The following is a 26,743-nucleotide window of genomic DNA, read 5'->3' on the forward strand; positions in this document are numbered from 1 at the left end:
AAACAGCCAGTGTTTCTCCGATTCCAGGCAATACCACTCCCACATTTTTTTTTCACCCAGGTGTATAAATGATCTGTTAGATGTTCAACATTTGATTCAATGCCTTTTAGACTCCCCGTTTGACTCTTGTTTCGATTATTGTTTTGGGTACTGGTTATTATTCCTGTATATGATTATTGTATGTACTCCCCTTATCTCTCTATGCTCCCTCGCATAGCCCATTCCTACTCGTGCACTCAGGTTATATTGAGCTGTTATGTTTGTACTAGTTGATTTAATGCCCATTAGATTCCCCATGTTAGACTAATGTTCTGATTTGTTACCCTTGCCTCAAATTGTAAAGCGCTCTAATATTCTTCAGGATCAAGTTCGCACTATATAAAACTTTATAAATAAAAATAAATAAAATAAACAGTAGGGAAAGTGTAAGACCTTTGAGGGATTAGATGTCCTGCTTGCTCTCAACTCTGCTTTTGCTATTGTGTTGTCTATCTACTTTCCTAACATGAAATACTCAAAGTATTTGAGATGTTGGTTTGTCTGTGTCAATCTGTATTGTTGCATATAAGACAACTCCTTGACATTTCACATATCGGATTGGAATCTGTAAGTGGATTACCATAAATATATCATCCCAGGACCTATGATATGGGTGAATATGTAAATGTATGGTGCATCCTGAATGCATGATGTCAAGAAGTATAGTACACTAGTCGTTTGTCAATTGTTGGTAAAGTGAGAGTGAAGTGAATACAACTACAATGAGGCCCTGTGACTACAACTCAGACCAAGTGGGGAGAGGAGTTGGCCTAACGGCTAGGGCGCTCGACCTCAGACCTGGGAAACTGGGTTCGAGTCTCAGTAACAACACCAAAACCTCCTGTGATTCTGGGCAAATCACTTAATCCCGTGCCTAAAATGAATGTGTGTCCTCATGTAACGTAACTGGTGCTATGTAAAGAGCTCTGATACCCGATTCGGTTCGGGTCTAGTTCGCGCTATATAAAACTCTGCAAAAAAAGATGCTCAACTCCTTTTGCTCCTTCTCATGTGTCTGTTATGCAGAATTTGATTTGCACTCATCATGTAGGTTACCATTTGTCATGTTGTGGTAAAGTGATATAGAACAACTAACACAAGTACCATGATACCATGTGGCTGGAACTCTAACCTATATGCTATACTCCTTTTGCCCTTTCTCTCATGTCTGCCATGTCACAACTGATGCTCTCTCATCATTGACTGTGTATGTATAGACAATGCTCTGCTCCGAAAAATTTATGAATACTTTACTTGATGGTGTCCTTGTATTATCAACTGAAACTATTGATGGCATGAGTGAAACCCTAGCAACTGTGAACAACTAATATATCTAAGCTATGAAGGATACTCAGCTGATTAGTGGTGGCGGTGACCCCTAGACTCTGCACTCCTTACACAATTAACAATGATAAATATACAACCAAGCAGTGGGTTTGCCTGTAATATATCTAATTAGGCCATAGAAGGGTCAGATACACATGTTACAACTACAATGTGTTATTTGAAAGGTTTTGAAGATGTAATTTCTATCCCTAAAACCAAAATTTCACATATCTGCAAATCAAATGAGCTGATGAAATCTACTACATGATTTGACTGTCTTCAAATGTCTAGTAACCAACTTCAACTCAATGCAAATAGATGATAATACTAATCTCTACCTATTTTGTTTCATTCTAATTCCCTATTCACTGTGACACAAATGATGCAGATATCTACCTACCACCAATAAATATGTTCTCTATTTCTCAACGGGTCGATTAGCCACAGAAACTGCCCAGAGGCTGGACATCTAACAGAGTTCTGCTCCACCCCAGGATGTAGCCCTCAGTGTTGAAAACACTCCTGGAGATGTGGACATGATGGTGGTCCTGGCCCACCTGGTCAGCCTGGGCAGACGGTAACAGTGGGGCTCACTGTACCCACAACAACACCTCCCAACCCTGCTGCAACAACAGTGCCAACTACTGCACCCCAACCTGTGAACCTAGCACAGTCAGCAACATTCTGTGCCCCCAGTGCTGGACTCTAAGGTGGCTATCACTATCGCAGTCACTGAGGAACCACAACCCAGTGGGACAATGCAGCCTGTGCCAAGGGAACAGGCCTGTTGGGGTAGGGGTTGTGGGAGGGTAACTGTGGGCCCACAGAGTGAGCCCATTACGGCCATGGTTACCCAGGCTGGTATCGTCCAAGTCCTGGGAGACTAACAGGGCTCCCAAAGTGTGATGCAGCAGGTACTTACCAAAATTCGGGAAATGAAGCAGCTGCAGAGGGACTCATACCAGGAAGTTGCCGGCATCCATATTTAGGCGGCCCGCATCAACACTAACATGGCCTCCCTGTTTTGGGTGATGCAGGACATCCAAACCACCCTCTGCAGGGCTTTTCCACCTGCATATAACCCTTCATGTAGTCAAATCCCACCCAGGCCATCAATATCTGATGCACCCACAGGAAGGGAGGCACTGTCAGAGGAGGAGATTCATGCAGGCACCCTAGTATTAGCAGCTGCGGGTTCTCCATCTGGCATAAAGAGGTAAAGATCCAGGAAGTGAGGATGGCAGTAGACCCACCACTGCAGGTAAGTAATCTCAACCCTGAAGTTATATATTGGACTCCAGACAATTTGGACTCTACAGCGATGGTTTCAACCACCATGACTGAATGCTTCACTTTTGGTTTTCACTGTGTCATTTAAAGTACATTTTTTGATCTGATCCTTGGTCACTTCATCAAATACACATGCCACCAAATCATTGTCTGATCTTGTAATTCTCATTTTTAACAATATGAATGTACTAACATGTGAACTTTGCAATTTTGTGGAGCATGCTACTCTGGCCACCATGTTCTTCCATGGACCTCATTGAAGCAGACAACCCCTAGTGTAGTAGGATTCCTCAGTGGTGCCAACAACCATGGGTGGTTGAGATATGCTGAGTCTCCTATATGGGAGACAGACAAAAGCGCAAAAATGATTTACAGACTTTCAAAATAAACTACCTTATATTACCCACACAAAGCTAGGACAGATCACACTTACCTACAAACCAGGCCCTCCCCAGTAGTATTTGTTACATCAGCTGGGGTAATGTGCTGTTGTGAAGTATGAAGGAATCATGTGCAGAACCTGGGAACCAGGCACTGACATTTGAGATGTACAAACACGGTAAGCAGACAACTTGCACGTTGACAGAACAGAAGTGACACCTCTTGTGGTACACTTGTTCCTTCACTTGCAATGGTACTAATACAATATGGGTACCTTCAATGTATCCATTCACATGTGAATGCGACCAAAAGCATAGAAATAACCCTTCATGTCTGGGGAACTGGATGAAGCTTCTCACATGTCTCACCAGTGCTGCTAGTACCTCTTGGAGTACCTGATTGAACATAGGTTGTGACATGTCACCTAAAATAGCAGCAGTGAATTGAAACAAGCCTGTGGCCAAGCAATGCAATTCAGACATTAGCTTCACAAGTAGTGGGAATAATGTAGAATATGAGATGTGAGGTATGAGGTCAAGCTCCAACTGATGACAGAATTCTAGTATTGTTATACAATTCAAACAACATTTCTGTATCACATGTCTCTCTTCCATGGTCTGAATCCTGGAAATGGATAGTACACTGGAGGCTGGCAATTCCTCCTTCTTCCAGGGTACCTATCTGAGGAGCAACAATAAAAATGTGTATCAGTCATAGTGGCCAGAGTAATATAAATGAAGACTAAAGCAAACATCATGTGTCTGAGCATAAATGTTTCATTAAGCATTACATATTTCAAATCATCATTGTCAAATGTTTATCATCCACCAGTCATATCAAAGTGGCCTTCACATGCCTGTATCAGAAATGGGCATTTCATCAAATCAGAAATTGTAAATGTGTACTATAGTGATGTTATCATTACATTTTATGTGAAATAGCACCAACCACTTTGTAGTGCGCCTTGCACATTTTGCCATATGCCCAGTAGTATGTTACACAGATGATGTTTTGGACATGATATGGGAATGGAGATTTTCAAATGTAAACATGTTCACCCTCATTTGTAGTGGTGGTGACATACCTAACAGTAACCAGTACTCTTTTCCCTGTTGCGTGTTAATCTAGGTTCCTGATCGATACTGTGACCTTATGCCCCTATTCGGCTATAAACCCATTTATTCCCTATATTGGCATAACCGTTCAAGTGCGATTTTCTGAAAAGTCATCTCTGGCCTCACACGAACAGAGCCACATTCCAGCATGACTCTCTGCTACTTCCTTTGCGACCAATTAGTGCAATGACAGAGTAGCAGTCACTATCTGATATTCCTAGATAACACTCCGAGTTCTTCAACAAGATAAAAACTTAGCAAACCTGGAAATCCCCGCTTGCTATGTTTTGATTAGTAATGGAACTCTAATGAGCAACTGATAACTATCACTTCCTAGTGACATCTTTAATTGACGTCTTATGTCCAGCAAACTTGCGTCAAACCCGGCACCTGTCAGGTATAAATATTACCAACGTTGCCTTAAGCAATGTTCGTTGCCTGTTGCTGATGCCAGCTGCCTGCATGACCCTGTGTTGGTAAATCTAGCACTCTGTCGCTGCAGCCTGCTATCCTGTGGTGGTGAAGCTGCTGATTACCATTATCGCCGCTACAGCGCGAACTATGGTGCAGTACGCTTAAGGAGCTGAACAGCCGTCCCTCTGCGAAGACATCCAGCAGATTCCAGCTGCCCGCGGACGCTGTCCCCCCTCCTTCCTCGACGCGCTGAAGAGAGCCGCTGCCTTTCTCGTGCAGAGAAATCCAGTCCCGGCGCTTCCGGTTTACCCTCGCGGGTGACTGGGATATCGAGAGAGACCCCTGAAGGAGATACCAATTCTCCATCATTCTATTCAGAGGTATGGTGTTGACTAAACCCTTAGACGAGAATTCTTGAAACAAACCTTGGCAAAACCAACTTAACTTAAGCTACTTACTTACTCCCCTTTTCACGTGTTAGGCTTAGGTCAGGCACACTGGGGTAGGCTTAGTTAGAAGCACCAGTTGAGTATGTTAGCCTAATGTATATATGACTGTATATATGTTTTATTACCTTTAAACCATTGTATGGCTAAGAAACCATATCAATGCTTTTACAGTTCTATTTCGCAATACTTATCTTACTGTACGTACTTTTTATAATAACAATTATTGCAATTGTGGCAATACATTTCTCTTGTACGAGAAGAAAGACTGTGCAATAAATGTTAACCCTTTATTGACAAACGCCCGTCTCTCTATTCTCTACATCTCGTGAAAGTAGACTGCACTAGACTGACTGAGTAAAATACATGTCTATTGTTTCACACGACCCTAGAGATCGACTCTTGATCTGAGGAGCAAAGTTGTCATGTTGCACGGTTGTTGGAAAGCTGAATCCCTTCTTGTCTGTGCCAAGGAAGCTGATCACTTCCTATGCAGAGAAGAAAGTTTCCAGTGACCTCTGAGCTAGTTGGTAACACAACCCAATTAAGTTTAGCATAGTCAGTGGAGGCCTGGAATATAAGCAGTTCCACGTCGATACTACTGTTTATGTTATTCCAATGCGCAGGGCCTAGTGGGAAACTAGGAACTACACTACATGGCGCCCAAACATTTGGTAAGGCGATAAACTAACGCAAGACAGTAGAGTAACTCAGTCGTGCATATTTCACAGACCCCTTTCTCCCGTAAATACTCCAATAGACGTCTGGAGTGGGTGAAAGGTTAAAATCCGCCCGACCTTAGTAGGAAGAGATTCCTATGTAAAGCTCTGGTTTATTCAACGTTGAAGGATACAGTGTTCCAAAATATTGTGCACCTAATCTTTGTCTCCTTGGAGACCTACTCTGCAAACCTGCATTTTTAAAATGTCAGTAGAAAACAACGGAACCTCTGGGGCCGCAGTAGACGCGACTCAGCAAAGTCCCGAACAAGCAGACCCGGATGCTATTATCATCCCGGTTCACTTAAGAAGATGTATAACGTTAAAACTTATAGAAAACGGACTGACACCTCAAGGTGGTACAGTAATTTTCGTGATAGAGGCTCACGAGTATCGGCAGACAGAGGTATTCTATTCATGGATAAACTTTCCAGCGGCAAACGCTAGAACACAAGAGTTTCACTATTAAAAAATAGAGGAACCTCCGGGAGAGTACGCTCCTTTCGAGGAGATTGAAATCCCACTTAAATTTCAAGAGCACCTGCTCTGGTTTAATGGCGCCCTAAAACACAATGATCACATAACTAGGCTCGGTCCACTAGGTAGACCAGGAGCCACGTGGCCGGTTCTAGCCAGCTACACACCACATCCTGACATTGCAAGAATGTCTAGGGAAGAGCTGTTAGCACAGCTCAAAACACTAATAAAAATACATAGGCAATTAGTCCAATATGTAATGCGGACTGCAACAGTCCAGCCAGCTGTTAATTCACACCAGCTGACCCCTCATCAGGGGAACACAAATAAAATTACACCACAGAACATACAGTCATGTCTTGGTAAAACACCCGTAAAACGGGAACAAATTCCTTTCTGGTTAGCACAGAAAATCACTCAAATAGAGGCAGTATTTCCTGATACTACCCCTATTGAGAAACACAGAATCTTGACCATCTGCCTTCCTATGGGAATCGCACCACACGTGGAGGACTGCGACACTTGGGGTACAGTCTTTGCTTCCATTTATACAAAAACACACAGTGTTCCGTCTATGGCGGTTATACCAGAAGTGCTAAAACAGATTCAAAATGAATTCGGTCCAGAGCCCGCTTTAAATCTAGGTATGAAATTACTGAAAGACTTCAAGCAGGTCTCGGCTATATTATTAGCCAACATTAAAGGAGAAGCAGCATCTGTGGCGATTCGCCAGAAGTTGAGGGAAACAGATATAAAAGATCCTGTTGAGCTTGCAAAAATCATAGAAAAGTGCTATGAAGAATTAGGTAGAGACAGCTTGGGTGGGAAACCAGTAAAGCCCCAACTGCTCGAAAATCCTGAAAAATTATTTATTAAAAATAATTTAAACACTCCTAAAAAGGGCTGGGATAGAAATAAACAATCCACTCCCAAGGAAAAAGTTTTCCAGTCCAGAGGAAGGTCTCCTCGACGGAGGGAAAGAACTCCGACTCGAGAACGCCAGTCTCCCCAGAGGGAGCCCTCTGAGAAAAGATATAACCTTAGAAATAGGGATAATCTGAAAAAACCTGATAGATATCAAAGTATTGATACACGTCCCTCTCGATCTCTTCCACAGAATTCGGAAAGAAGAGGACGGTCAGACCCAGGAGAGCACACCAAGTCCAAAGACAAGGAACCTGCTCAGAGTAAAAAATCTCAATTTCCTAAAAAGAAGGTAGCCAGTATTAGAGTAATCAACCATGCCGAGAATACTGAGGACACAGTTGAAAAACGGGGAGTGGGCATTGAAATGTTGGACAGTGCAGCAGAAATCAGTATAGCGCGCAAGAACTTGATGAGTCATCTGGAGACAGTGGACACGAATGAATACATTCAGGTTGAAACTGCCGACGCCAGACTTAGCGAGCCCCATAAAATATACGAAATAACATTGCGTATGGAGGGTGATAAGACTAGGAAAATTAAGGGTCTATTTTGGGATAAGCTCTCAAAAGGCTATGATATTCTGTTAGCTGAAAAAGATTGGCCCCCGGAGTTTGTCAGGGAGTGCCCTCGTGGCGAAGAAGTAATTATGCCTGCCTTCTCGAATCACATACTGATTCACAAAAAATACACATATGCAAGGAAATGGGCAGTAGCCCAGGCACCTGCATTGTATAAAAATCATGTAAGATGGGATGAGGACTCTCCGCCTCACAAAATCCAAATAAAAAGTGAACTAACTGCCCAACGGCAGTATCCCATAAAGCAAGAAGCTAAAAAACAGGTCAGGGAGATCTTAGATCAACTTGAATACCAGGGGGTGATTGAAACATGCACCTCTCAAATGAACAATCCTTTGTTTCCTGTCTCCAAGCCAGACAATTCATATCGTCTAGTTTTGGACTACAGACACCTTAATACATGTTGCAAAACCTTTGCAGTACAAAACTCGCATAGTGCAGCCCTAATGAATAACATAGTTAGGAAAAAATATAAAACGAAATTAGACATATCTAATGGCTTCTTTTGTCAAAACATTGCACCAGAAAGCAGATATTTGACCGCTTTCTCTGCATTTGGGTCGCAGAAAAAATTCTGTCGACTCCCACAGGGGTTCAAGAACAGCCCAGGACTATTCTCAGCTAGGGTAACAGAGTTACTACAAATCTATGATGATGAAGCATTATCTTACGTAGATGATATTTATCTCACAGATGACGACTTGGATACTCACTTGAAGAGAGTGAACACCATTATACTTGGGTTCGCAGCAGAGGGTTACAAATTCAACTTTAAAAAGTCCCGAATTGCCCATCTGACAGTACTATTTTTAGGGTACGAATTATCAAGTGAAGGGAAAAGCCTAGCGGAAAACTTCTTAGAGAAGTGCGCTGTACTCCAAGCTCCAAAAACGCTGAAGAATTTACAATCCATTCTAGGTTTTCTGAATTTCGGAAGAACTTACATTCTAAATTACGCAGAGAGGGTTAAACCTCTCTACGAACTAATAAAACCTGATTTAAAACAAATCAATTGGACTCAAAAACACACAGAAATTTTGATATCACTGCAAACAGACATGTTAGCAAAAACAAAATTAGACACACGTGACAACACACGTGATCTTGTAATCCGAGTCATCCCAGGAAGATGCGGATTCACATACCTAACCTCTAATGAGGGAGAAAAGGTACCAATTTCAATTAAATTTCACTTGTACACACAAGCAGAAAAAACATTCAGTCACACAGAAAGAACTGTGAACGCAGTGCAAATCGCATTAGCAAATGAACGAGAACTAGCACACGGCAAAAGGATTAACATCCTCACAGCGGAATCTGCCTTCGAAGCGCTATTCAGCCCAGTAAACCTGCCTACAGTGTCACTGCATCCGAAATGGATACAGTGCATAGATTCTCTAGGAGCGGAAGACGTGAAATACTATTTCGCTCCGCAATACGAAGAACTGAATGATTTAGAATATGAAGAAGAATATCCTCTACCAATCGAAATTCTGCCTCTCCCACTATACGCCTGTATAATCTATACAGATAGCTCTGTACAGCATTTCAACGTAGAGGGAAAATCCTACGACGCAGCATGTGCGATCATTAAATGTCGTTGGCTGTGCGGTAAAATCAAACCGAAAATAACAAAAACTGAATCTGTAAGAAACTGTTCGGTTCAGAGAACTGAAATCAGATCTTTAAAGATGGCGCTCGAAAATGCAGAACGCGAATTCCCCACACTTATAGTGTGCGATTCTCATTTTTGCGTCAATTCTTACAACAATAAACTGCAGAGTTGGATCGAAAACGACTACAAAGATGACACAGGTGCCACAATAAAGCATAAAATGCTTTGGGAACAAGTAGCTCTTTTAAGTAAAGAACTACAAAAGACTCACGTGATTAACGCACAGAGTCTTCAACGTGATGGCGTTCACGTTGCAGGGAATTCATTGGCTAATACAGCCACCGCGGAAGCAACTAAACCGGCTTCCGTAGCCACAAAAAAGCATACAGATAAATACATAGACGGGGAAACCATGCTGGCAGTAAAAACGACCGTAAAAGGCGACTGTGCAGCACTACCCGTAAACTATCCACTCAATTATGCATACATAATCGATGCAAACTCCATTCCTTTTGCTCGAATCCCTGGAGTGGGGGACAGAGTAATTCCAAACAGGAGCAGGAGGGGCTTCCTCGTACTGGAAGCACACATGGGGATGGGACTGAAACACCAAACAATCAAAGCCTCTCTGAAAGAATTACAATCAGAGTACTGGTGGCCAGGAATGAGTATAGACATCCAATGTTTTGCTCAAAATTGTGAAAACTGCGACCGAGATCGCAGGAATGAACAGGCCAGTGTAGTTTCAGGATCCCTTCAAGACAGCATAAGGCGGTCTATCTGCGCAATCAAAGAAGAGAAGCGCGTCCCAGTGTACACCATTAAGATGAAAAGCACTTAAAAAATGAGGCCTCCAGCGCTCGGCTGACGCTAGAAAGGTTATAAAAGATTTGCGAGTCCATATCGGCACATACGCAATTACCACGTTCCATTCTGACCAGGGTCCTGCTTTCAGCTCTCGAGCTTATAAGGGGGCCATGGCTAGCATGGGAATTGGGTTGCGGTATTCTTGTCCGTCATACCCCGGAAGGGAATAGTGTGATAGAAAGAAAAAACCGGGACATAAAGCAATCTATAACAGCGAAGGTATTAGGTTCAGGCGCTGGGTGGGTCAAACATTTAATAAGTGTCCAGACTAGTCTTAACAACATGCCAAGAAATTCTCTAAAAGGTTTCAGCCCATACGAACTATTGTTCGGAATTAGAATGCGCGTTCAGGATCTCGATAGTCAGATGTCAGTGGTACAAGAAGAAACAACGCACTTTGATGTAAAGGATCGTTTGGCTGTTTTACAGGAACTGAATGAAACAAGAAAATCATTAAGCAACATAAAGTTAAAGCAACAGCCAAGGACCACTGACGAGGCACCACCCGCAACAGCCCCAGCAAGGCCTGTCTGGATTCCAAAGATTGGGGATCTAGTCAGAGAAAAGATCGCGGTTAAGAAGGAATTTGGGCCTTCTTACAGAAAAGCAGTACCTGTCTTGGCAGTCACCGGAACAAGATCAGTTGTGCTACCGCCCCTTGCTGGTAAAAAGGAGAACAGCGTCGTGTCTATCGATCTGGTAAAACCACAAGCATGTGGCCTATAATCAACAGTAGGCCCAGTGGACTCCCAAGAAACAACAGAATACCCAAACTTGCAACAATCCAAGAGGTTCAAACTGAAAGACTAATCACATTCGATCAGCCTGCAGTGCACAATGAAGGACTATGCAATAATGCCATGGAACTCGTGCCTCTTGAAACACAGATTGAAACAGTTCGTCAAGAAACAACACCAGTCTACAATGATGTGGCATCAGAAAGTGCTACCGAGAGACAGATTGAAAGAACAATCCCATCAATTGACAGAACTGCCTCTGGTTATTTCATCAACTTCGACAACTTCTCTGAAGATTTAAACAACCCCGAAGTGATGCCAGAAACAAAAAAGTCTTTTAAAGAAAAAGCAACGGAACTCTTTCATCAACTGAAGGAAATCTACCTTGTTTCCCCTTGGCTAGAGTTCTGGTTCGGTCTAGGTGTATTTTTCCTCCTGCTTTGGCTCATCATGGTACTGTGTTTGGGAAAATTAATTGAAGGAAAATATATTACAATGGACACAGCAAGTCAGAACATCAACCTAGTCCTGAAACCACACAGATCATCCCACGTGAAGAAAAGAGAACTGTCAACAGTAAATGTCACAGCAATTCCAATACCTGGTGGGGTAGTATGGGAGAAAACAGACTATGAGATATATGGTCCGGTCGAAATCCTGAAGTATCCTCATCAACTAAAGGTTTCCTTAAGTGACTTTGTGACACCAAGTACATTCTCTGATGATTGGGACTTTAACAGTATTAATGACATGATGTCTGATTTAGTAATGTCAGCTAGATTCACAGATCATGATTATTTACAAGGTTCATCTAGTTATGAGCAGTTATTCTGTTACACCCACTATGGGGATCATTACTTGCATAAATCTGCACAGCCTAGAAATGTTTTTATGTATAATCAATGGGAACATTGTTCTACACCACCTAAAAGCAGTTCTAAAGCATTCTTTGAGAGATTCAAATACTTCTCAGGGTTTAACACCAGTGATGCAGAAAGTTTTATTACAAACTGTTAGATAAAACAGGAATGAAAACAATGCTGACAAATTCTAAATTGATATATTCAGAAGCATTTTATGACAAAATGATGACATTTGGTTTTGATTATTGGAAAAATAATATTGAAACGAAAACAATCTGGGGTACAAAAGATTGGCAGGTGCAAGGCATTGAAGCACTATTTAGAACCTGCATGATACCAGAACAAATGTTGTTTTTAAATGACACAATACACCAAACATCTTGTCTTGGCCTAGCTAAGATCAAAGACCTTAAAACACCGTCTATACCAAAGCCAATAGCTGAGAACACAACCACAGATATTGAATTAGACGTGTCACAAATTTTACATTTCAACAGAACACATCCTGATTGGAAAAAGTGGTTAATCTGGCCTACAGACACAAATAGCTGTCAAGATAGATTCCTGAATAAAACACAGAGTTTACAAATGACCAGATTAGACCCTAGATACTCCCAGAGACAACATCCAGGGATTATAACAACATACAGTGTAGGGAAACTCTGCCTAGAATGGCTAACAACATCCACACTGGCTGAAATTAAGCAACACTTGTCTTTATTAAAAGATGGTGCTGATTTGCGCGACTTCATTCTTGGACCACGCAAACAGCGTCAAAAGCGTTTCATAGCGACCAGTATCTATGCTGCTTACAACGAGGCTTGGAAAGTAAAGCAAATTGAAACTGCTGAAAAAATACGAGAAATTGATCGTATTCATTTGGAGAAATCACTTTCTGTGGTAGACAATGGGTTAACGACTCTGTCTTCCAGAATATATTCGTTGGACAATATTGTATCCTCTGCCTTTGATGTGATAGACAGAGATTTGCTAATGTTACAACATGGCCAGTCTCAATTACCCTCTATTATAGAACTAGGCTGGACGCTGCAAAATCTTCGTTCAGGCTATGTGCCTTGGCGTTTAATCAGCACAACGTCATTATTTTCCAGTTTTAACCTTACTGATAAACAGATCAGTTTAGCACAGAAAGGAGCAGACTATACAATCCTGAGCATCGAAAGACTCGAGAGATTACCATTGACAATGTCAGAGAGTCCTGTCATTGAATGGATAATACACGGAATTATCACAATTCCGATAACAACTTTCCGATTTAAAAAGTGCCTTGAATACATACCTGCTGGCCAGTATGAACAATTGGGTAAAGGATATGTAAAATCCGAATGGAAATTACCATACACTCATTCTTGCTATAGTGACAGCGACAAAAATGTATTTCTTAGTGGTGATAACTGTAAACACTCACTAAGCGGTATACTTTTGTGTCAGGGTATTAATTTACACGGAGCATGTGATGGAAATTCAAACAACCTTTCATGCCACCAGCTAGTCACACCTGCAACTCAGATAGAGCCCTTCTTTATGCAACTTTCGAACGGGAGTTACATTCTTAGAACGGATCACAGATGTTGTGGCCTCGCGCCAGGGAAAAGTTATCTAATAGAAGTAACGTCCATGGTCAAATGTTGTATGCAAGCATTGTTCCCGAGCGGGCCTCCAGACATAGTGACTCCCCTCTGGCCTCGTCTGAATCTCTATTCTATACGAATTGATACTTTAAGCAAAATGAAATCTGTACTTTTACAGACAACAGTGCCTATAACGTCATCTAAAGAGACGTATGATCTTCTAGTCGCAAGGACGGCTACTGAAGTTCATGACCTTTTATCAACAAATTGCCCCGTGCATTTCGTAGAAATGTTCAGCCAACTCCTTAACATGTCTAGTGCAACAAGCATCCCAGGCATATTTAAGACAGTCTTTACGGGACTGCTAACACCCTTCCAGGCAATTTTGGGAATCTTTCCTAATTTTGTGCACTCCATTTTTGGCGGCATACCATTATTTTTGGGACTCATCGCAGGGATTCTATTTTTGACCCTCCTGCTTCGTTATGGCAAGCCTCGGCTCAGACATAGCTCCCATGGGAATGGAAGAGACAATCCTAGCAATGCGCTACCGGGACAGGATAACTAACGTCCTTGGATTGGCCAGGCTGAGAGATCTAAACATGACCTGGTTCCTTTCATTCAGACCAATATGGCAAAATTGCATTTTATCTGTGCTACGGTGTATGCTTTGCGGCGATGAATGCGTGTTGGACATCTGTCTTTCACTTCCATCAGCAGTACCAATGGACGTCGATACTTTGCTCAGTCCAATAGCGGCTCACGCATTGTGTTGTCCCCAGCGGCTACCAATCCTGATGACGGCATTTGTGGAGACTCCTGTACTACAGCCAAGTGGTAACAGTGGAGCGAGTGACAAAAGCAATATGATGACAGCAATCATTCTCGCACCTGCCAAGTTACAGCGCTATCTAATTTGGTTGAACTATCACCTGAATTTGTAGACCAATTCTTTGAGAGCCTGTCTGATACGATGTTCTCACCCACAGAGAAACAATAATTTTTAGAAGCTTTTCCAACACACAGCGTTCCCATGAACTCTGAATTCGGCCTTCAGTTTTGATCAACAATAACTGCCAAGAGCTTTGGAAATCTATTTTTCCCCGTTCAAGCAATAATTCTTTGAATTGGACAATTTTTCTAATATTGACCATTTTTTGGCACGAACAATTCTTTGCTTAACGTAAAAACTATTCTTAGAGAACAGAAGCTTTGCGCTTCTATTTCTAAACACATCTAGAGACATAACAACATTACACCAGCCTCTAGCACACATGTTATTACAATGCATTTTTATGTGATGATTTATCTCGCATTTCTTCTGTCAGAGATACTTCATGTGTAATTCCTTTTGCATAATCGTTCATTGATTTCATATGCAATAATTTTTTGAATGATTACTATGCTTTAAAAAACGTACAGTACCTAAATTCCATGTATTACAAGTACGCCTATTTCGAATGCCTTTATGTATTTTGGGGTGGGCAATGTTACACATGCATCTAATTGCTTAGTTTTAGTAATTTTGATGGACATTAACCCGTGGAGTGGGTGTTGCGTGTTAATCTAGGTTCCTGATCGATACTGTGACCTTATGCCCCTATTCGGCTATAAACCCATTTATTCCCTATATTGGCATAACCGTTCGAGTGCGATTTTCTGAAAAGTCATCTCTGGCCTCACACGAACAGAGCCACATTCCAGCATGACTCTCTGCTACTTCCTTTGCGACCAATTAGTGCAATGACAGAGTAGCAGTCACTATCTGATATTCCTAGATAACACTCCGAGTTCTTCAACAAGATAAAAACTTAGCAAACCTGGAAATCCCCGCTTGCTATGTTTTGATTAGTAATGGAACTCTAATGAGCAACTGATAACTATCACTTCCTAGTGACATCTTTAATTGACGTCTTATGTCCAGCAAACTTGCGTCAAACCCGGCACCTGTCAGGTATAAATATTACCAACGTTGCCTTAAGCAATGTTCGTTGCCTGTTGCTGATGCCAGCTGCCTGCATGACCCTGTGTTGGTAAATCTAGCACTCTGTCGCTGCAGCCTGCTATCCTGTGGTGGTGAAGCTGCTGATTACCATTATCGCCGCTACAGCGCGAACTATGGTGCAGTACGCTTAAGGAGCTGAACAGCCGTCCCTCTGCGAAGACATCCAGCAGATTCCAGCTGCCCGCGGACGCTGTCCCCCCTCCTTCCTCGACGCGCTGAAGAGAGCCGCTGCCTTTCTCGTGCAGAGAAATCCAGTCCCGGCGCTTCCGGTTTACCCTCGCGGGTGACTGGGATATCGAGAGAGACCCCTGAAGGAGATACCAATCCTCCATCATTCTATTCAGAGGTATGGTGTTGACTAAACCCTTAGACGAGAATTCTTGAAACAAACCTTGGCAAAACCAACTTAACTTAAGCTACTTACTTACTCCCCTTTTCACGTGTTAGGCTTAGGTCAGGCACACTGGGGTAGGCTTAGTTAGAAGCACCAGTTGAGTATGTTAGCCTAATGTATATATGACTGTATATATGTTTTATTACCTTTAAACCATTGTATGGCTAAGAAACCATATCAATGCTTTTACAGTTCTATTTCGCAATACTTATCTTACTGTACGTACTTTTTATAATAACAATTATTGCAATTGTGGCAATACATTTCTCTTGTACGAGAAGAAAGACTGTGCAATAAATGTTAACCCTTTATTGACAAACGCCCGTCTCTCTATTCTCTACATCTCGTGAAAGTAAACTGCACTAGACTGACTGAGTAAAATACATGTCTATTGTTTCACACGACCCTAGAGATCGACTCTTGATCTGAGGAGCAAAGTTTTCATGTTGCACGGTTGTTGGAAAGCTGAATCCCTTCTTGTCTGTGCCAAGGAAGCTGATCACTTCCTATGCAGAGAAGAAAGTTTCCAGTGACCTCTGAGCTAGTTGGTAACACAACCCAATTAAGTTTAGCATAGTCAGTGGAGGCCTGGAATATAAGCAGTTCCACGTCGATACTACTGTTTATGTTATTCCAATGCGCAGGGCCTAGTGGGAAACTAGGAACTACACTACATCCCTTCTGGTAACATGACAGATGCCTGACCTCACTAATAGAACATTTCAAGCGTCTCCGGTCGGAGGAAGTCGACTGCGTGGTGAGAGGTTGCATGGATGGCAGACACAGACATAAGGTAACGTTGGTGATAGTGATGGTCGTGGCCCATTGGCTGTCTGTGCCGATGCTGATGACCGTGTACATAGCGTACATGTATGCCATGATTGAAAAATTAACTCACTTGCCTCCAGATACTGTTGCTATCAACAAACACTCTATTTGAGCTGCTGTTTGCAACCTCAGAGAGCAGTCATGTCATGCCATGCAGGTGGAAAGGCCCATCGCTTCACTAAAGAGGAGCTGGATACCCTGCTTGACAAGGTCCTTTCCCTGTATAGCCAGCACTATGGCTCACCAGAGGAACTGGTAATTGCATATTTACCTGCTTCCTTTATATTTTCTTTGACTAAAATGTGCCTTCTGAGTGTTTGAGTATAAGCATTATGATGATTGTATTTATTGTGTGGTGCCTAAATAGGACACATATGTAATGGATTATGGGGTCTTGTACTTTGTGGTGAGAAAAAAACCATTGTAATGTGTGATAAGGGTGATTTCTACTTGTGTTACATGCACATATCTATGCAGGGCTCAGGTTCATAGTAGCTACAATGATTTCTCAGATCACATCATGGTATATGTGTCTGTGTATAGGCCTTACACCATGAACCATGTCTATATATTGTTATACGCATTTGAGGATGATGTTAGCCATGTGTACCATCCCACAGATCACTCAGCCCACATCAGGCTTTGTAAAAATGTCTGGAAGGTAGCTATACCTCACAGAACTCTTCAGAGTGCCACACAACCATATGCTCAAAAAAACAGATAAGCATAATATCCCATATTATGTATTGAATTGTTGGAAATGTGAGGTTCATGTGGGGTCAGTAGGCTCACCCTGCAGGGAACAAGGCCTGACAAGGAGTTGTGGGTAGTCTTGGCCATGGCCCAGCCTGTGCCAGAATTACTGGTGCTGGAGAACTGATGGAAAAAGTAATTTCTTTGTAGATCCTTACATGTTCCCAGAAGGAGGTATCTGTACCACTAGTGGCCCTGGTAGCTGTTAAATGGAAAATATAAGGAATGGTGAGTGAGGTGAACCCCTGACCTGATACTTCTTTCCACAGACCCAAAGTGTCAATATGAGTCTGTCAATAATGACAGTCCCCTTACTCACACAGGTCTGTTGACACTTATAATAGTGCTGCTTCCATAGTACAGGCCTATTCCAAATCTGAGACATGAACAGTGTAGATAATGGGCTACGTCACTATAGATTTTAAAATGTGAATCATCTGCTTGGTAACAATATTTCCTATCACAGAACACATCCAATGGTATGTTGAATGTCATCTATGTTACTGTGCCACATATGGCAAAAGGTGTGTCCTGTGATGGCAGTACATACCACACAAACTTATTCTGACATACTTTGATATACCAATAAGTGGTTCACATGTACACATATCCCCAGATAGGTAGCTTTCAGTGACTCTCATGCAAACACTTACATTGTGACCTTAGTCTTAGGATGTTGTGTATACTATGGTACTTGCCTCTATGGACAATATGAATGAATGAAATGATCCTGGCAGTAAAGGTATCTGGACAGTCGTGCACAGGTAGTTTACTCTTTAGAAGGTCCAAATGATTTGTTGTGTGTCATGGGTCCTCACATTCCATGTAGGGTGGCCCTGGCCTAGATGATGTTAGTGGACTTCCTCAGTCAGTGTTGGTCATGACCAGGGTTAAAGGTAGTCATCGGATTACCACAAAAGGGGGTATCCATGTTTTAGTTATGTGACATAGACACATGTATTATGTTGACTCTTGATGAATGCTTGTGCAAGATGTCAACACAATTCATATCAACCCTACAGTTATCCTCACACTATTGTAGCCATACAGGTCAATGCCCACCCGAAGAAGGCCATTTGGAGAGCCATCATCCGAAAGATGCGGAACCTAAGGGTCTTAAACCGGCATAGTGCCCCCTGCAGAAATAGTTGGGAGGACCTGTGGTACTGGACCTGTAAGATTGCATATGTCTAGCTGTGAAGTCCTCCCAACGTGGAAGGGGCGCGCGCCAGACCCTGACCCCCTGATGGCCAGCATATTGGCAGTGGCCTACCCGAAGCTTGATGGGCAGTTGAGGGCTCAACCACAGCTACAAGGGGATGAGTCCTGGCCAGAGATATGGATGTTATATTGCCAACTTTGAGTATTACAGACAGGCATTTCATCAACCATATTGGTTGTGGCCCATGAGCCACACACAGGATGAGTCATTTTTAGTGTAGGTCTGGTCGTAGGTGCATGCTGCCATGCTACGCCTATTGTCTTTCTGACCTGTAACATAGCAATGTCCTGACCAAATCCAACTTTTTCCTTTTGAACAGGCACCTGGCTGAGTGAAGTGAGCAAGTATCTCATGTTGTTTGCAAATCTGAGTGACAATTGTACCACACAAGCAACTTGTCTTCCTTGTGTGAAGAGCGATGTTCCCTCATTAGTTTTTCTCATGTGATGGTAGCCCTATTACATGTGACATGACATAGAATGCACAGTACATGAATGGTCTGTACAAACGTTTCCATTGCTAAGTACTGGTTATACAGTGAAAAGAGAGTGTAAACATCACTGTTGCTATCAGCATTAGTGCATACATGTTGGCCAGAGCGCATTTGCCAGTTGATGGTTCATCTGCAATAGTGCTTCAAAATACTAATTCACTGACTGTTGGCATACATAAGGGAGTGATATGTAGAACTGTAGGGATAATATGTGAGTGTCTACAATAACAAGGCAATCTGAGTAAGCAATACAAAAGAGTGGTGTGATGTGCCTTCCCATTGGGACTCTTGTGACCCCACATCTCCATGTCATAGATAATCAGTGAATGATACAGCAAAACAATAATGATAAATAAACCTCAAATTTGTGATTCTCAAATAGCGATTTTCAGCGAATCTCAATGTGAGAATCACAAATCGGTATGTAAATAAAACCTTGCAAATAAATAGCGATTCCCTAAAAATTTGCATTTTCAATTGCGAAGACACAAATAGTGATTCCATATTTGCATATTCGCTAATTCTGTGATCTCGCAATTAAGGAATCGCAAATCTGCTAATCGGAAATTCAGGTGCAGCTTAATGACATCACAACCAGGAAGTGTGACTACCCATGCTGCACCTTAGTTTCAGAAGCAGAGGGAGAGTTGAGGCACCACTGCACTGCTACTGTGAAAGGAGACATTGCCAGCCAGGACAAGCAGAAGGGTGAAACACCAAGGAAGCGAAAACACAAATTTTCTGAAAGGAAGCAGGAGGTCTTGCTACAGGAGATGGTGGTGAGCCATGAGCCATGAGCCATGAGCTGCTCTTCGGGAAGAAATCCCTGCATGTGCCGGAGACACGCAAAAGAAGGATATGGACTGAAATACAGGAAAAAGTAAACTCCACTGGCGTCACCCACTGCAGCGTTGAAGAATTGCGAAACCGCTGGTATGACATGCACCAGCACTCAAAGGAAAAGGTTGCTGCCAGGCTGGAGGAGGCTAAAAAGACCAGTGGTGGGACCTCCACTGCCACCGCTTCCACGCCACTTGAGTAAATGGTCGAAGGGACCCTGCTACCAGAGAGTGTGAGGGGCGTGGCATTCCTTGACAGCTCCAACCACCCAGACCCAAGACAAGGTAATAAGCATGCCATCACACCCCGGATGCTTCCCTACTTCACCCACACACCCAGGAGAGACCCCGGCACACAACATAAATGGAAGTCCAGTGCAGGCACACAAGCACACACCGCAATGCATTATGGGACATTTAGCCACATGGACCTAACAGTGGAGCAGTGACACCCAGCTAAGGTCAACCATTATATGTGCATCAGGAAAGGCAAAATACAGACAGTCAGGACCCATGTAACTAAAAACAGTGTAATTTATTGTATGACAAATGCAAGGCAGGACACCAAATTAATCTGTGCATTTACGTCCACAGCACCACCAGAAACACAGGGACTGATGACTGGAAGGGAAGTTGAATCCCACAGTGCAGGGATGTCAGGGCAAGTGGAGGAGGAGGAGGAGGATTACAGCCCAGTCATCCTTGCAAAATGCCCCCGACACATCTTAGTGCCACCATTGCAACGGCTGGAGGAGGAAACACAGGGCACTGATGATGATGCCCACCAAGTCCAGGGACAGTCTGAGCCACAACACAGAGCTCGATCACTTTCAACTTCCATTCCCGCTATACCATCCAGGCGCAGGGCACATCCATCCACAAGTGCACCTGTCGCAGGAGAGGAGACAGTCTTCAGAGGGCTTGAGAGGCACATGCTTGAAGTGCAGCGCCTGCAGGGAAAAAGCATAAGATCCATTCAGAGATAATTTAGGGTGGGCTTCATGGGCCTGACGGGTGCAATGGAGGCACTCTGTGCTGAGATAAGAGAGGACCGGGCTGCTAGGCACAGGTAGAGGTAGCACCTTCACACACACCTTGACTTAGACACAAGGGCTGTGAACCATATGGCCTCAGCCATCTCAGTGCTGTCACGGCGCTGCATCAGCATGCAGCATGAGGTGGCTCACTGCAGCTAGGACGTGGCCAGGGGACTAGTCCAGGTCACATGTGCTGTGGACCAGCTGCCGGCAGCTGCCACTGCTGGAACAGGAGTCCTCACTCCACTGGAGGATGACGCCCAATCAAGCAGGGGCAGCATCTCTCCACCGCTGCCACATAACAGGCACCATAGTGTGTGTCATGGCAGGGTTGCAGATGCTACTGAAGAGGGCACTGTGCACTCAGGGCGAGGAGCTACGAGTCGTCAGCACCGACGTTGAGGTGCCCTGACTACCAAATGGCAATTGGTATATTAAGCCATTGCACACAGACACTTGTTAAGTATTGTTTCTTCGCACTGTGCGTCCAATATGTGCGGGACATTAATAACTACCTTGTGTGCTACACAGGCTGTGTGACTTAATATATCCTGAACTTAAGGAAATTAAACACAGTCTTACATTAATATATAGCATTGTGTCATCATTTCTCACCTAGAAATAGTTCTGTGTGATCTCATCTCACCTCTGGCGCCTGGCAGCCGCACTAATAACACCGCCTGGCCTGCATTCTGGAGCTGGCTCCTCCTCATCTGATGATTCTGAATCTGTTAGCTCCACTGGGGTGCCTTTCCTGGTGGTGTTGTTGTGCAGCATGGCACACACAACCAAAATCTTGCAACAGGTCTCAGGCTGTATTGTAGTGCCCCTCCACTGTTATGTAGGCAGCGGAAATGGATCTTGAGTATTGCAAAAGTCCGCTCAGTGTTACAGCTGGTGGCTGTGTGGGCACTATTCTACCTCCGCTCCCCAGCGGTGGCAGGATTCAGGTACGGAGTCAGTATGTAGTCACGAACAGCATACGCACTGTCACCTGTGGGGTAAGAGGAATAAGATTAAACACTGTCCTGCCACTGCTGTACATTACAAGTGTGTCCTTGTATCCAATGCAATTACCTAGTAGGTAGCCCTCACCAAACTCCCCATTTGTGAGTCGACGGTGGATCCCACTTTTAGTGAAAGATGAAGGAGTCTAGGTGCTGCCTGGGTATTTTGCTAAAATGTCAGTGATAATGTGCTTTGCATTGCAAACCACCTGTATATTCGAGGAATGGTAGGACCTGAGATTCCTGAACACATACTTGTTCTAGGAGGGGGGGATATAGCGACATGGTTCCCATCTATGCAGCTGATGACGTGGGGAAATTGTGGAATTTGATAGAACTCCTGCTTGGTCTGGTCTAGTGCCTGTGGTGTGCTGGGGAAGTGGATAGGGTGATGCAGCCTCTGTACCATTGCATTAAGGAACACGTAGAAAAAGCCTGAAAGTGCACTCTGTGAGACCCCACCAGCTGTGGCTGTCTCCCCCCGGAAGCTCCCTGATGCTAACAGGTATAGTGAGCACAGGACCTGGATATGGGTGGGGATAGTGTGTGTCCTGCGTGAGGGGTGTTCAAGTATAGGTATGAACTACTACAATAAGCCCAGGATGCTCTCTTCATCCAGCCTGTAGTTAGGGGCCGATTAGGATGGCGGACGGACTTGCGTCCGTCCGCCACCCCTGAGTAGGAGGGACCGTCCGCATGGGCAGCGGCGGTCCCTCCATGGCAATTAGGATGTGACCGCCACCTTGGCGGTCACATCCTGTATGTTTTACATTGCGTCGGGTGCTGCTTGAAGCAGTACCCGCCGCAATGTAAAAAATGAAAGCAGTGCATTTGCATGCACAAAGCGGCAGGCACCGCGCGGTGCCTGCCGCTTCATGCACGCAAAGGCAGGGGGGTACCATAGGTACCCCCCATGTGTACCCCCCATGCAACCTTCACCCAGGGGGCCCGCAACAGGCCCCCAAAGTGAATGTCCGTATGCTTTTCCACGGCGGAAAAGCCGCCGCGGAAAAGCATTACTTTCCTTACATCCTAATATGGCTGGCGGTGTCTGATAGACACCGCCAGCCATGTTAGTGCTTTTCCGCCGTGGTCGCCTTCCGACCACGGCGGAAAAGCGGAGGACAGATTGTGAGACCCACCAGCCATCCTAATTTGGCGGTGGGTCTTTCAAGCCTCCTCAGCGATTTCCCGCATCCTCCGGGCCGGGGGTGGCTTCCGCCGGTCCAGATAATGCGGGAAATCCGCCATCATAATGACCCCCTTAATATGGATCTCCTCCTCTGTCCGCTGGAACAGGGAAATGCGCGCTCTAAAGATCCTTTTACTGGCGTCTCCTTCTTTGTGCAGCAGCTCTGAGTTGCAGCCTCCTGGCTGTTACATACAGCCCAGCCATTGTGGAAAAATACTGTGCCATTGTGAGCCTCTTTAAATAGGTTGCACCTGGTTAACACCTGTTCAGACTTGGTGGTAATTGCAATTAGCAAAATTGCGATTTTCAGGAATTAGAAAATTGCGAGTTTTTCATACATTACGTTTAGCGACGTTGCAGATTGAGAAGTTTACAATTGCGATTTTCACAATTGTGGTGTGGCTGTTTGCGAATTCGCAAGATTTTTCACAGATTCTATCTGTCGCAAAATTGCTAATCGTAAATGTAGAGATTTTGCAATCTGGATGTCTCTCATACGTAGCGGAGCTGTGGTTTGTGATCGAAACACCTTTTTTTGTGATTCGCAGTGTTTGCGATCGCAAATCAGCTTCATGCATATGACCCAAAGATATTAACATACTGGGAAAAACATGGACATTTATTCCATACAATCTACCTCTGCAAGAAAAGCATGCCTTAAACAATCTAAAAATGAACGCACTGTGGTTATCAAACCAGCTGATAAAGGTGGTGGAATTGTGATCCAAGATATGGACCCGTATAAAGCTGAAATCCTAAGATAATTATTTAATATAGATCACCATCGGAAACTCACAAAAGATCCTACTATTGAAATTCATGAAATCATCCACAATATTACAGAAGAGGGCAAGACTACAGGCTATCTCACCCAAAATGAATTCTGGTTTCTTAACACTCAATTCCCCAGAACACCTATCATTTACACTCTACCTAAACTTCACAAAAATAGTGAGCCCCCTCCCCCACACCCCCAGACGCCTTCAAGAATGATGGTGTTATATGGACCAAGGGTGGTAAAAAATGTTTATGACATTTGTTGAGAGGTTTAAGGACAGATTTGATCCCAGACACAAAAGGTCTGCCTGCTGGTAGTCTCACATGCTTATGTTTCTTGAGTAAGATGTAGAAATACAGAGTTGTTGGTGTGGTCTTCATCAGGAAGTCAGCTTCATTCCGCTTGATCCATCCATTTGTTAGTGCTTCATTAACCATGATGCCAATACTTGCGGTGAATGTTTCAGTCAGGTCCACATCTATTTTCTTGCAATATGTGGTGTTGACAAGTCGTTTGTTGCATTACTTTTTGTAGTCATCAGTGTTTAGGATGACTATCACCCAACCCTTGTCAGCTGGTTTTAGGGTGATCTCTGGATCGTCATTGAGATCTTTTACAGCTCTCCTTTCGCTTGCTGGAAGATTATCAAATGTGATCCTCGGTTGGATCTAGATGATATCATGTAGGACAGCTTTCTCAAACGTAAGAATTCCACTGTGTGTTTCAGCTGCGGTGGCTGTGAACTTAGATGGGTTTCTAAGACACAAGTTCATTGGAGTAGGGTTTACCTGTTCATTGTCACTATTGCGAAAGAATTAGTGTAATCTCAACTTCCCGTAGAAGGAGTGTAATTACCCTGTGAGCTTGAAAAGGTCTTCTTTAGGAGTTGGCACAAAGCCAAGTCCTCTCAGTAGGACTAATTACTCAGTGGCCTTGAGTGTTTTCTGTGAGAGGTTGAACACTATCTTCTCTTCATCTAGCTCTAGGTCTGGTGTTGATTTCCACTGTCCGACCATTGGACCTGTTTCTGGTTGTTTTTTCTCCTCCCTCTTCCTCTGCCCCTGTCTCTGTTCCAAAAAGGAGGGGGTTGTTGGTGTTGGTAGAATGGGAATGGAGGTAGTGGACCGTGATAGCCGGGATACCAATGTGGAGGGGCTGTGGGATAGCCAGGTGTTGGGTAGTTGTACAGCAGGGGTGTAGGAAGGAGTCCTAGTCCTCCTTGGTTGCTTTTCCAGCTCCAGTCTCTTGAGGTGCTATTCAATCTCTTAGATCTTGTTGATGTGGTGGAGCCATCGTCAGAGGAAGTCTCGTTGCTGGAGTTGGTGAAATCCTCTCTTGTGCAGGGATAGACCTTTTCCATCTCGATGTTCTTGATGTCCTTCTGCAATTTATGTATCTTTGTCTGCACCAGGTAGTCCCTATGCTCATTCATTTCAGCATTAATTTCAGTGAGTCGTGACTTCCAAGCCGTAATGCTGATTGTAGCTTTTAGAGCACTTTCAGCTACGGAGATTTTAATGATAAGTGCATCTGGTGCACTTGGCTCCATTCCTTCCTGAATATAAAGTCCTATAGAAAAATATATGGGGCCACAGTCACAAGGAGGCGATTAGGTACTATATGTGCCCGTAAGTATTCTGTCATTATGGCCTCATGCATGGCTATCTTCACCTGCTGTTGATAAGGGAAGATATTGAATTCCAGTCACCTCGCGGTGTGCTAGATGATGCTGTAACATCTGCTCTTATTGAACTAGGTGTCTGTAAGGTCTCTGAGCCTATATGGTCACCGTAACTTAGTCCCAGCTCTTCGTCCATGATAGAGGAATAAAGAGAGGAAAGTGGAGGTGCAGCGATAGGGAAAGACTAGTCCTTCGGCTGAACCGCCATACTAATAACACAAAATCAGAGAGAGGGGGGACCCATGCCCCTTTTTTGCTTTAAATATGCTTGCATTGAGACTCATTCCTATTCATTTTGTGCTTTTTTTGTTCTAGAATACAACTTCCTTACCTCCTTTGTGGAACTAGATTAATGATTACAGGCCACATTCCTTTTCTATCTATCACCACACATTGTCTGGTCCTAAAGAAGCACATAGGATCTCCTCCTGTCGACCTAAATAACATACCTACTTTGTGTTACAAACCTAGCTACAGAGGGCCATCATAACCCTCACAGCTGCACCACCATTTTACTAATGACAGATGAAATCTCTTTTTTAATAAATTCTCTGGGTACCGCTCCAGTCATTTTAAAAACTTCACATTAGGATACCACTGCCACTTACCCCCATGCACCCTTACGGCTTTATGCTGAAAGATCTCTGAAAAAGTAATGGTTCAGGAGATCCATAGTGCATTGCAGCGCCGGCCCAATGATGAAGCATGAAATCCTTTGGGATGTGTGAGGGCACCAAGAACTGGGCACACTGTCCCAAGTTATCAAAGTAGTAGAACGGCAATTGTTTTCTTTCTTTGCCTTCCTCTTATAGGAACAGTGACTCTTGTGGAATACATTATATAACTTGGAAAGACCATTGGTTGCGTTTCGCAAAAATAAAAACATCAAGGATCATCTGGTTAGAGCTAACCTCCACCCAAAAAGACCACAAAGACACTCAATGACCTCTAGGGCCTCCCCCCACTGGTGGGCCACTCTAAATGTGGCAACTGTGCCATATGCCAGTACACTATCGAAAGCAAAGAATTTGTATTCAATACCATCAGAATTTCTCTTAAACAATTTTCTAATTGGAATACTATGAATGTGATTTATGCTATCATGTGTCCATGTATATGATCTATATT

The sequence above is a fragment of the Lissotriton vulgaris genome, chromosome 1_1 (genome assembly GCF_964263255.1).
Source record: "Lissotriton vulgaris chromosome 1_1, aLisVul1.2, whole genome shotgun sequence".
In the NCBI taxonomy this organism is placed as follows: domain Eukaryota; kingdom Metazoa; phylum Chordata; class Amphibia; order Caudata; family Salamandridae; genus Lissotriton; species Lissotriton vulgaris.